This window comes from Macadamia integrifolia, unplaced genomic scaffold (assembly GCF_013358625.1).
Source record: "Macadamia integrifolia cultivar HAES 741 unplaced genomic scaffold, SCU_Mint_v3 scaffold784, whole genome shotgun sequence".
Taxonomy (NCBI): domain Eukaryota; kingdom Viridiplantae; phylum Streptophyta; class Magnoliopsida; order Proteales; family Proteaceae; genus Macadamia; species Macadamia integrifolia.
This window is the reverse complement of record NW_024870538.1, coordinates 256,146-269,129: the sequence shown is the minus strand read 5'-3', so window position 1 is coordinate 269,129 and position 12,984 is coordinate 256,146. Positions and strand designations below refer to the sequence as shown.

General features: G+C 35.4%; 1 pseudogene; it reads right to left on the bottom strand.

The window, feature by feature from the left end:
- Nucleotides 1-5,351: 5,351 nt before the first annotated feature.
- Nucleotides 5,352-6,967, bottom strand: LOC122069975 (annotated as a pseudogene).
- Between the last annotated feature and the right edge of the window lie 6,017 nt (nt 6,968-12,984).

Sequence of the window (12,984 nt, the reverse complement as noted above, 5' to 3'; positions counted from 1 at the left end):
AAAAAAAAAAAAAAAAAAAAAAAAAAAAAGAAAAAAAGAAAAAAGGAAGAAATCACAGCCAAAGTCAAGATTTGGGTAAAATCCCTTTCGGGTTCGACAAAATTACAGGTTTCAATGGTCCATCACTTCCCAAGGTGATCAATCTTCACCAGCCTTCGAACTTTGAACCTTGGCGAACACAAGATTGAATCACGACGATCAAAACCCAAAAGATGAACACCAAAACAAGTTCAGCATCCAACGTTGCAAAAGCAGTGGATTCCGAAGACCATTGACATCAGAAGTCTCCATTGAAAAGGATGATTTCAACTTTTCACCCAAAATCGATTTTTTTCTTTTTTTGTCAAACTCCAAAAAAATATACTTTCACAAATTTCCTAAATTGGGTTCAACTTCCCAAAATTGTTTATATGGTAAGGGAATTGGGAGTGGAATATTCACCTTCCTTCATCCCAAACCGAGCCCAAGAATGAATAAAACTGAAAACTTGCTACCAAACAACCTTCGCCGCAAACAACGACCTATCCATTTTATCGGATACCTCAAAATCCAAACAAGTGACCAATTGACTCTAACAACCATACTCTCAGTGTTAGATGCTGAAAAAACATGAAGTCAGCCAAGAATCAAGGGAAGATCTTTCAGAAGATCACCACCACTCACGAAAGCATCAATTTGACGATGCCAAAACACCAAAAAAAAATTGAACGGTTGGCAGTGACGAAGTAAACAAAAAAAAAAAAAAAAAAAAAATCGATCTGGTCTAGGGAGAAACGTAGGTAGATCATGTAAGAAGGGTTAAAAAAAAAGTGTGAATACAAACAACTAGCCATGATTTTAGCCGCCGTCGCTAAGGATCGACTAACAAAACAGACAATAAAAAGTCTATAGAAAATTGCAACATATCGTCTCTATGAACCGCTCTGATACCATTGATAGAAAATATATACGCAACATATGCAGGGAGTTCAGATAAACATACAATACAATTACTACATAGACATGATTTTGGGTATCTGAAAGCAGAAATAGAGAAGTTGTGGGCTATAGTTCATGCCAGTAGTCCTTAGCAAGTCTTTGGGAATTTCACAATTTGCTCTGCTACTGGTTTTATCAATTTCCTCACTGTTGTCATTTTAGTGGAGGTGTCGATAAGATCTTTCGTTCCTGGAGATCTAAGCTTCTGCAAGGGAAATTCTGATTATGGGTTGTGGTCTATTAGTACAGTTTTTGGATCTCAATTCCTTGCTGTGTTTGTGGGCAGTTCTTCTCCTCTTCTTAGGTGGATGATAGTTGTCAAGCCAGTATGTGAAAGGTGGTTTAGCCTGAATTTTCTGGACATCCTTGGATGTTTGAAGGACTGTTAAGTTTGTCTTGAATTCTTAACCCATTTTGAAGATTGACACGCTCCGACATATTTTGGTGGCGACCCGAAAGGGAAGTTTTCTGAGATTTGTGATGGAAGCAGAGGGGTTAGGCCGATAGGCCCAAGTCCAGAGCCCATCACTGATCTCGTATGGGGGTGCATGGTTCGACCAGATTGACCGCGACTCGATGGGTCGACCTGCGACTTGGAGTATATATAATGTATTGTTGCTTGTTGAGAAAGTCATTGTATTTTGGGGGGTTTTTCAAGCTAGGGTTTCAGGGCGAGTTTTCTCGCCGCTGCTTGGGTGTAATCTCTCTTCTGCTTAGTGAAACATTTTCTTCTTCGCCCGAGGACGTAGCACACCACCCTGGTATGTGAATCTCGTTAAATCTCCGTGTCGTGCGGATCTATTGTCTCTGTATTTTTTATGTTTCTTGGTGTTTGATCTAACAAGGACCAAACTCTAAAGCTTTTTCATTTATTCAAGAACCCAAGTCTTAGTGTTCTTACTGAAAGAGATGATGATTGGATTAGAAAATTAGCAATCTATCTTCCAGTTAAATATGTTGTTGTATACTTGTTTAACTTCCGAAAGACTATTCTGTAACTTAGCGTAACGTTCTTTCTTAGGCATTACCCTCCTTTGGCGAATTCAATATTGAAGGAAGGAGAGAGAGAATCAGTCCCTACCAACTTTCAACATGGTCATTCAGAATGTGAGAGAATGATCAATGGCAGAACTAAGAATCATCCAGGTCATCTGATCAAGCTTTTACAGAAAAGATCTGAGGCTTCCAATTCTGGTTTGTTCAAAGGAGTTCTTGAGTTTGACAATTACCTTGTTCCTCCTATTAGAACTTCAGATTGTCAAATACCTGCACCTCCCAATTGTTGGACAATGGCTGTTGTGATCCTCACAAGCATTGCTAACTCACTTGGTCATTCAAACAAGGAGAGAATGAAATCATTAATAGATATAGTGAGAGAAGGCTTGAGGTTCTCCAAATTCATAGAAGACAATTTGGAAGCTAAAATTTTGATTAGTGTAAGGGATGCAGCAGAATTTTTATGGGTAGGAATGGATTATTGTACTTTCTTCATTGATATTGATCTTCATAAAGATCTATCTTCAAGTAAGGGATTCTCTATGAGTAATTCCCCAGATGGGATACTGAAGAAACTCGCAAATGCTGGAAAGGGGTGTGTTTTGAGATCTAAGGAAAAGCTTATGGGAGTCCCTCATGTTCTATGGCCTACTGAAGTAATTATTGGCTACAATCTGTATAGAATCTGTGAAAGCATTCTGCTTGACAATGGAAAGTATCAAACAATTGATAAACTGTTTAATTGAATAGAGCATACAATTTCAGATCTGCTAGCTGCTTGTCTTTCCAATCTTCCTCATGCTTTATATGCAGAATGTGCTTCAACTAATATAGTTGAGGCAGAGGAAAGAGTCGAAAGGGCAGCATATGTTCTTGGTCAATTCCAAGAAATTCTACAAATACTTCGAGCCATGAATTTTCCTCAACTTGATCATGATGAATCGGCCTACTTAGAAAACTGGCGTCGGTGAATCAATTTAAAGATCCTCAATTTCTTGATCATGCTTCTTCATGTAACCACTTATCCAGTTCTACCTCAGGCCCTGATCTTGTTTAAGGTCATAGCTTCATTGTTGAAATGGTTATTCTTTGTAAATGATGTACACAAATGTAGTTTTGCCGGCCAAAGGAGCAATTTTTGTAGTTAGGACTAACCCTGGCCTTCCTTCCAGGATTCCTTGTTTGATAGTATTCTGTAAAACTAGAGATTCATAAACTTATTTGCATTGTGATAATTTTACCTTCCAAAGTGAACATGTTATTAGTGCAAGAAAGTTTTTGAAGGAAAGAGCACAGAATTGTTAAATCTTTTATGGTTTCAAGATCAAATAGAAATGTAAAGAAACCTAGAGTCTTATGAATTCAGGTACATTCTCACATTATGTTCAGTGGCATTTTCAAGAATCATTAGGAGGTAAGGCAACTTACTAGTTACAAATTGCTTTATGCTCAAGCATCTAAGAGAAGACAGTGAATAGAAAATAAAAGAACAAAATCTATTTTGTTATGTTATACATAAGCTCTTTTAAATACAACGGTAGCAAAGGTGTGCATATATAAGCCTATCACACAAATAAGAGACTTTCAATTTAAGAGCATAGACATAAACTCTTTTTTATTTTTTGGGTAGCAACGAATATCCAGGGCTTCGCCTTGATTAGTCTCACGGACCCATGCTATCTCCTCAATCACATGGTAAAGAGCATCAAACACTGTTGTGTGAGTGGCCTCAAGAAAATAAGAGGAGTTGAACTCAAAACCACACGCTTGTATGTATTGTAACACATACATATAACAAGCAAAATGGTTAATCGATATAAACTCCTTATCTATATACATGAAAGAAGACGAGATTGATGAGTGAAACAATGGAAAGTGCATATATCACCATGGAATGGTTATCATTCAACCCCGGTATGACCCGATCCATGCGGTTGTGAGGTCAGTATGGCCCGTGGGACTAGTCAGGCCAAAGGCCTGGATACCCATTTTTAGCCAAAAAAAAAAAAAGTGCATATAGCACCATGCACTATATTATAAAGGGGCAAAAAGCAAGTCCTTACAATTTTTTTATTCTTTTTTTAAAGATGAATGAGAGTTTATGTTAATATGGTAAAAGGTATAAAAGATTTATGTTCAAGCATTCCCATTCGAGAAAAAAATAATACAAATTTGACTTGAACCTCCTCCTTTGACATTTCTATCAATGAAGTATAATTCAAAGTATGACCCTAAATCATATCTGATTTTTTTTTTTTTTTTTAACCAAGGTGTTTGGGCCAGCTTATGTGCATTTAAATTGCAGTTGCATAGATGGGGTATCGAACCTGATACCGTGAACCTATCCACACAATTTCCATTCATCTTAATCATCTGAACAACCCACGGATGAATAAAGGGGATCACTTACTACATGATGTAATGCCTTGGCCTCATACCGTTAGTTTTATATTGCTTTTTTCATCCATGGGGCTCAAGGTTTCAAAAATCCTTGAACTATGGTGGGATGTTAGAGGTTATTAAACCTCCAGGAAACTTCTCCCTTACAGATGTGGGACTGAAGGAGACATGCCTCTGCATTAGATATTCCCGTTTCTTACCAATATTTGGACTCACCAGATAACCATTTATTGGGCGTAACATATATCATTTATCCATTTAATCACACATCCAAGGAGGAGTAAACAATATAAAAGTTTCTAAAAAAAAAAGTATAAAAGTCAAACAATGTAGGCATGAGAACCTACTTTTGATGGAGATTAAAGACATTTTTCATCCCATACCATAGTAAAATATTGGACAAGAGAAAGCTTATGGGACGTTTGCACCTTGTACCAATGCATAGCCAATGGGAGAAAATGCAAGTAAATCAATATAAAAGATATTGTTGCTGTCACAAGAACTAGGCAATAATTTCCCGTGTCCCTATATCTAGGCACGAGGACCACAAGACCAAGCAATTCTCAGTCATTGCCTTGCATACTACAATTAAGATAATTGATGAAGATTTTTTTTTATTTTTTCACAATTTTAATATAAAAATTAAAAAATATTTACCTTATTTTATTTTATTTTTTTTGGCTTTCAAATTCGCCAAATATAATTAGTTAATAATTCCTGAATTAATCTGAATCTGACTTTTTTCATTGTTCCACTTTTTGGATCAATTTTGACAGATTTTAAATCGTAGATATGAATTCAATCCTACTCTTGTCCATGAAGATGGACAAGAATCATAATTCAAAATTCACTTGCCATACATGGAAAATAAATTAAATTTAGAAAAAAAAAAACATAAAATCTAATTTGAGCTTTAATTTCATCGCTAGTGTTCCTCAAATTCCCTTGTGCCTCTAGTGGGAGGAAACTAAGTATGGTTAGACCTCATCATCCCAAAATTCCTCCAACGACTTGTAAGGCCCACTTGGAGAAAGCAGCTGCGAAACAAATATTCCTGCTATAAGCCCTTTTTTTTTGTGGAATTTGGCTTATCTTATCCAGTTCTTCCTGTGTAAGTTCTCAATCAAAGATTTGGAGGTTTTCTTTTATCCTATCTTCGTTGTAGCTCTTCACAATTGGAGTTGCTCCTTGCTGATATACCCATCTCAATGAGATCTGTCAAAACAATACTATTGATGTTTTTTTTTTCAAAAAAAAAAAAAAAAAACGTACAAGTTATTATGAACCCATTAATTTAATTCCTTAATTAATTCCTGTGCAATAGTTTTTCCCTTGCCCAAGGCAATATCTTTGAGAATTGGATTCTCCATTACCAAAGTTGAACCCCAATTAGATCCATATGCTGCAAGAGGCGACCAGGCACAAACATGGATCCCTTTTTCACGGCAGAATTCCCTCAACTTCCTCTGCTCCCATGCTCCATTCATTTCAACCTAATTCAATATTTCAATTTCATTTAGTCACCACATCATCACAGTTGCTATTTGGTGACCAAAAGCATTTCCATGCTTATAGTATTTTTTATTTAAAAAAAAAAATTGTGATAGTATAGGGGAGAATCGCAAGTTCTGAAATGGAATAATCCCTTTCCCTATTGATTCGTAGATACTCTTTTTTTTTTTTCTTTTTAAGATGAATAAAAATTTAATTAAGAGAAAAGTAGAGTGCAGTGCATAGCCCAGAGCCAGGACTAAAGGGAGAACCCCTATGTGAAATACAAACATAATGGAATGATGATACATCAAAATCAAGGGTGGGTAAAATAATTAGTGAAATACCTCTTAGGTTTTAGTATTTTTCAAAATGCCCTTTTTAATCGGATCAAGATTCCATTTGGTGCCCAGAAAATTTGTCCAATAATATATATACCTGATTAACGGCGGGAGGTACGATGGCATAAGTTAGAAGTTGGGAAAGCTTCTTGCTGGAGAAGTTACTAACACCAATGGACTTTGCTAAACCAAGCCTGCAGGACTCTTCCATGGCTTCCCATGTCCCTCTCATATCAAAGGGAAGAATGTCCTCCTCAGAAAAATTGAGGGCAGCTCCTTCTTTCAATCTTACAGGCCAGTGCACAAGATATAGGTCCACATAATCTAACCCAAGCTTCCTATTACAACATAATTAAACAAATTCTAGATAAATATAATAGACAGATTATTATTGTAAAAAAAAAAAAATATGTTTCCTTAAAAGATCTATAGAGAGATAGATACTAACTGGAGTGTCCCCTTGAGTGCAGGGAGGACAAGATTATGATCTGCATTTGAGCACCATAGTTTGAAGTAATGAAAACTTCACTACGATCTTTTATGAGGCCTTCTTGGAGTGCTTGGGCTATGGCTTGACCGACGAACTCTTCAGTCACGTAGATAAAAGCAGTATCGAAATGTCGGTAACCGAGCTTAATGGCATGGACAAGAGTAGAAATAAGATTTGGAGGGATAGAGTCGCCTGCTGTTCCCAAACCTATCAATGGCATCTTATGTCCAGAACTCAAGACTACCTCTGGGATCACTTCTGCTTTCTCCATGGCTTGTTGGGTTTCAGATTTTGATAGTTTTGGAAGATGGAAGCACTCTCTTGTTTGAACATGTTATCATTTATATTCTGTGGACTTTGAAGCAAGCCTGGGACTCTCTTTGTTTTTTTTATTAGTGAGGTATTAAAAACCCAGAAAATTGGATACGATTTGAATCACATATTCGATTCTCCACCAAGCCAGCCTATTAATAGATTAAAAATACCCATATATCAATATAAAATGAAAAAAATTAAATGACTTAGTATTGTTTTTTCTGTTTAAATACCCGGATTTTTTTTCTTTTGATTAGACGATAGTTATCCATGTTACTCCCGTGTATCCATACTAACCCACAACTACATGAATCGGGTTATTTTGGAATTGAATGAGAATCAATATTCATTTTTCATGGAAAGCAGTGAAAATCACTGAACACCCCATGTGAGTAGCTTGAAATTAAGTGACAAGAGGAGTCGAACTAAAAATGACACACTTCCTTAGGTGAAGATAACTTGTCAACTCCACTACCCTTTAATGTTAACCCCGACATTAAATATATACATCCCAATTTCCCTTATTAATTTATTATTTTACTGGCTTATAATAATAATAATAATAATTACAGGACAAATAGGTTTTACAAAAGGAATAGTGGGGTCCGGAACTACAAGGGCGGCTGTGGGAGGAGATCAGACGATTAAGGTGGCTGAGGCAAGGAGGCAGGCAGATTCACTGATGGCTGGAGATGATGTTAGTGTTCTTTTCAGTGAAAACATCCTCTACTGCAGATGCGGTGATGCAGCAAGCATCCGATGCCTAGAACGACATCAAGGTTATACCAATGTCGTCTTGGCCATCTGATGCTCGCCACACCACCACACCCGCTGCAAACAATCATCACTCGTGCTTTCCGGAGTAGGTGCTGGTAAAATTGGTGATCAGAATGCTTTTTACTAACAAAAATAAATAAATAAATGATAATAATAATAATTGAATTTAAATTTGAATATAATCGAAGGAAGTGATGGTTCTGTTGCCAATTAATTTTGGGAATCAATTCACTATTTTGGAAGGCCATGATGAGGAAGAGGAGGGAATGAATGAAGACGTTTTCGGAGACGAGGCATATCAAAATAAGTTATTCAATATTGAGAGATCTCATCCAGATGGAAGGCCAGAAATATACTCAGATTTGGGTGAATCATAGATTCCAGTGAAGTCGGTGGGAATGAATCTGTCTTTAACTCAACTAGATTTTTATTTTATTTAATTTTTTTGGTCTTTGGGGGTGTGGGGTTGGGTTTGAGGGAAGAGGTCGACTATATCAATTGGGTTAAAATATAAAGACTTATTAGGAAGCTTTTCTGTTGATAAGGAGGTGCAAGGAGATGAGATGAGGATAAACATGATGATGTGGTGACTCAAGAGTCAACATTAAAACAAGGTGAACAGAGCTAGCAAGGTTGGAGATTCAAATATTCATGTTCTGCCATTGCATGAATTAAATCATACTTCAGGTATGACTATTCAATTTCATCTAGGGGGAGTCAAACCGTGGGTTTGGCTTGGTTTCAGTCGGGTTGAATATATTTTAATTTGGGAATGAATGAGATTAAAATCAAATCATTTAATGAATTTCAATTTTTGACCTACTTGTTTTGTAATTTGGACCACAATAATATGGGTGGTGCAAATTTAGCCGCGATATTAAATAATGGCCGCTAAAATGTGACCAATTATAGCCGCAGCTATTTTTACTACATGGGTGCAAATTTAACAATGGGTACTGATAATTGCAACAATAGTCATTGTATACAATTTTATTTTTTGATTAAAAAATATAATTATCCACCATATTACTATCTCTAATATTGTTATAGTATAAATCGTTACAAGAAAAAAAAAATATTGTTATAGTATTATTAATAATTATAATAAATATTCATTGTTGAGAAGAAGAAGATAAAAGCTCACCAAGACCTCCTGGTGAGCATGGACTTTTTGCATACGACAACTCACTAACTGCATTAGATAGTTATCGTTATTCATCATTGGGCTTTTTTGGGTTTTCCTCACAATTTTTTATTAATCAAGGATAGTCCTAAGCGAAATATTGTTCCCTGAAATTCCAATTGATCTGGTTTCAATATCACCGGACCATTCTAAGCCCTAGGTTGAGAGGAATTAGTTTATGGAAATGATTACAGATTCAAGGCTTAAGGTATAGGGTTTAAAGTTTTTTTTTTTTCCCTAAAGTATCCATTTTTAGAATATATTGTGTAACAATAAACTTATATTATGATGTAAATTTTAATTTAAAATATATGTAATGGATGACTTCTTGGTGGGAGTATAGTGTGAACATTTTGGTTGATTGAAACTCAATTATCCATGTTCCAGTTGATCAATAATAAGCATACCGTACAGACACTAATTTCTCTTATTTAATGACCAGTCTCCAGAATTGAACTTGCCGCATATAAGCAGGGGTGAAATATATATATATATATATAGGGGTGAAATATATATGGTGTCGGTGGAGAGGGTTTTGGAATATGTGAGCAGAGTAATCAACCTCCATTAGTCTTCTTCTCCCTTCTTCTGTGCGATTATGTCTACAATTATTTGGATGCCTTGTTTGAATTTAATAACTAATCGTGTTGAGTTAAGGTTTATTTTAATCATGCAATCTATCAATCTTGATATTCTCACATTTCATTCGGGTCTAGCATCTATTCTTTACGGAAATTCATGAGCCTTTTTTTGCGATCTCAATAAGGAATTGTAATCAGGAAGGGCTGGCAAGAATCAATGCCAAAACGATGGGCAATAACGAAGCCATGGTTCATCCTCTAAGATAGAGTAGATGTGAAGGTACGGATCAAAGATCTTTTTACTCTGTCCCTAATGTATATTTTATGTTGTAATGCCTACTTATATGTTAATAATGCATATAAAAAAATTAATAGGAAAATTTCTATCACTCCGTTGTACTTATCTTACAGTTACTCAAATTTTTCCATCAAATTCCCCCCCAAAAAGTAAACTCTTACCTTCCTTCTCCTGATCTATTCCTCTTAGAAAAGAATTCATTAAATTATGTGAGGTTGATATAAATTTTTTCTGTAAGGTAAGGATGACCCCTCAACATAGAAAAACATTAGAAACTTCACAAGGTGTGCATTTAAGTGAACAAGTGTCTAGCACACTTGGTAAATTGTGGACCATTAAAGCTTATCCTACCAAGAGGTCTTGGGTTCATATCTCATGATTCATATCTTTCCTGCCCCCACAGAATAGGATAGAGTAGGACATAAAAAAATAAAAAAGATGTACCATTCAAAACTATCATCTACTCCTAATCAAATTAAGAGAGAGGAGGTTAGGTATACCATGCACTAGCTTTCTTAGAACTAACGGCTCAACCAATGGGAGGCCTAAGATAGGAAGGATATAGGGGACTTTCCAAGGGGAGAAGGAGAGAGATAGACACTAGTTTGAAATAAAATAAAGACCCAATATAAAATAAAATAAAATAAAATTTGTATTAAATTTACCTAAGCTCCACATCCTTTGAAAAAAAGTACACTAGTTTTTTTGCACATAATGTTCTCAAAAGTAGGAACTAGGGTTGTAGGGCAGAAGAAATATATAGAAATTTAGACAAATATTTTTTGAGAATTCTAATTTTCATAATTTTATCAACAAAAAGAGAAAAATCATTTTCCCATTACCTAGCAAATTTTAGATATATAAAAGGGAATGGTACATTGTTTTCTGCATGCTACAATTTCTATTTTATTATTTGGGATAATAAAGTTTTGTTTGGTAAACATTTCTGTTCTATAAAAGACGTTTTGAGTAAAATACGGAAATTTCAATTTTTGTGTCAAAATGTCGTTTTTTTTTTTTTTTTTTTTTTTTTTTGAAGAAAACTAGAACAACGGAACTGCCTTTTGTCGTTCCGTCAATTCTCATTTCTATCAATTTTTTTTCCACCATTTGTTCAAAAAGAAAAAAGAAAAAAAAAATACTCCATAAATGCACCGAACGCTTTATTCGGTTTTTTTGTTCCCATAAAACGAAAAAACTCTAGAAACTTTTATTTGGAACATTACCAAACTTAGCCTAAAACATTGGTCATGAATTATCATTGCAATTCCATACATTTTTTTTTTTATTAATTATTATTTTTACGTTAATAAAAAAAAAAAAAATCAGATACCATGAATCAGTCCAGAACGGATCAAATTGTCCACCCGATCCACTTTACCATTTAAAGAAACAATTGAAATCAGAATCGGGACTGGCTAATTCCGAGTTGATGAAGTAAGTTTCGAGTCTGATTCCATCAATCAATTCCGATTTGATTTTTTAAACCATGGTTTTATTCATCAAATTTATGCCTGTTATGCACTAAAACTGTCCTCAATTGACATAGTTTTATATGGGAATTTTTTTAACCTACATATGAACTCTCTAGTTGCAACTTTAAAGTGTTATTAGGGACGATCTGTATATTTCTATTCAACTAATTATATTTTATGTTTCTATCATCCTAAGAAATACAACTTTTTTGTTCCTTTATAGTTGAAACATCTTCTGAGAATTGAAAACCACGGAAGGGAAAGGAATACCCATGACTATGGGTCAATAGGTTGAGCCGGGTTGGTTTCAATCTGGTGTAATCACGCTTTTCCACTTTGGGACCTTATATAATCTGCCCGTTTAAGTAATATGTTCTCATATGGTAGGCATGGTCCAATTTATAAACGGTCGGTTGAATATCAATCTCTAATCGGGCTACCAATAATCGGACAAAACTGGTCTTAGACAAGCTTTAACTGGACTAGTGACACATACATCTCTAAATGGGCTTTAAACAAGCTTTAGATACGTTGTGTTTGGTAAATGGGCTCTAAGCGGGCTATAAATGGGCATCAAACATATGAAGCTGAGTCAGACTATAATTGGTTGGTCTCAGTCCCACGTCTATGGGGTATCACTTTTGCATTAGGAATGACCGCTTATAAACTAGAGCCTGACGCATTTATTAATTGAGCTAGATCGATTTGAACTTTAAATGGTCGGGCTGATCAGGCTTGCTGGACCAGGCCTGGAATTGACACCCATGGCCATGACTACTTTTAAATTGAAGAGAACATCACCATTGGATGCGAACAATTAGGTAGGACTAGAGACCTTTATGAAAGGATATGGGTAAGACAAACTTGAAGTTGTAAAGCTGATTCAGTATGTATAATTTATGACTTTTATCCCACATCGAAAAGGAATAAAAAGGGCAAGTCATCACTGCATGGTTGTTCAGTTAATGAGAGTACACGTAAAAGCATCAACATGAAAGGAATTATTTATTTTATAAGGGTTGGGATAGTAATTTTGTAAACCCTGTGTCTAAGTGCAAGGGTCACACGACGAGGCAGCTTTCTTTCACTCTTCACAATAGGTTTTTTTTTATTCAAAATAAAACAGCGAGCAGGTTTTGACCAACAGGTTTTAATTATTACCAAAAAAAGAAAAGAAAAAATCAACAGGTTTTAATCGTAGTTAAAAATTACTTTACCAGCCAAAAAACATGAATGCCTAGCATGATACGCAATCAGCTATTATGCTAATGTGTTTCAACCATAATTCAACCATAAACAAGCAACGGCGTTACTTTGCTAATTATTTTGAAGAGAGGGTGGAAGAGGCTCATGATATATAAGTTCTTTATCTTATTTGGTGCACTGTGTGTGTGTGTGTGTAGAGAGAGAGAGAGAGATATGTGGTTAAATTAAAAAAACTCTCTCTAGCCGTGTCTGGTGATACAAGGACAAGGAGAATGGAAAAACAAAAATAAAAATATAGAAACTATTTTGAGAATCTCTCTGTACCTCAAGTAGGACGAAACCCAACAGGTTTAGACCTCATCATCCCAAAGTTCCTCCAATGACTTGTAAGGACCATTTGGTGAAACATACATTTCTGCTGTAAGTCCCTTTTTTTGTGGAATCTGACTTATT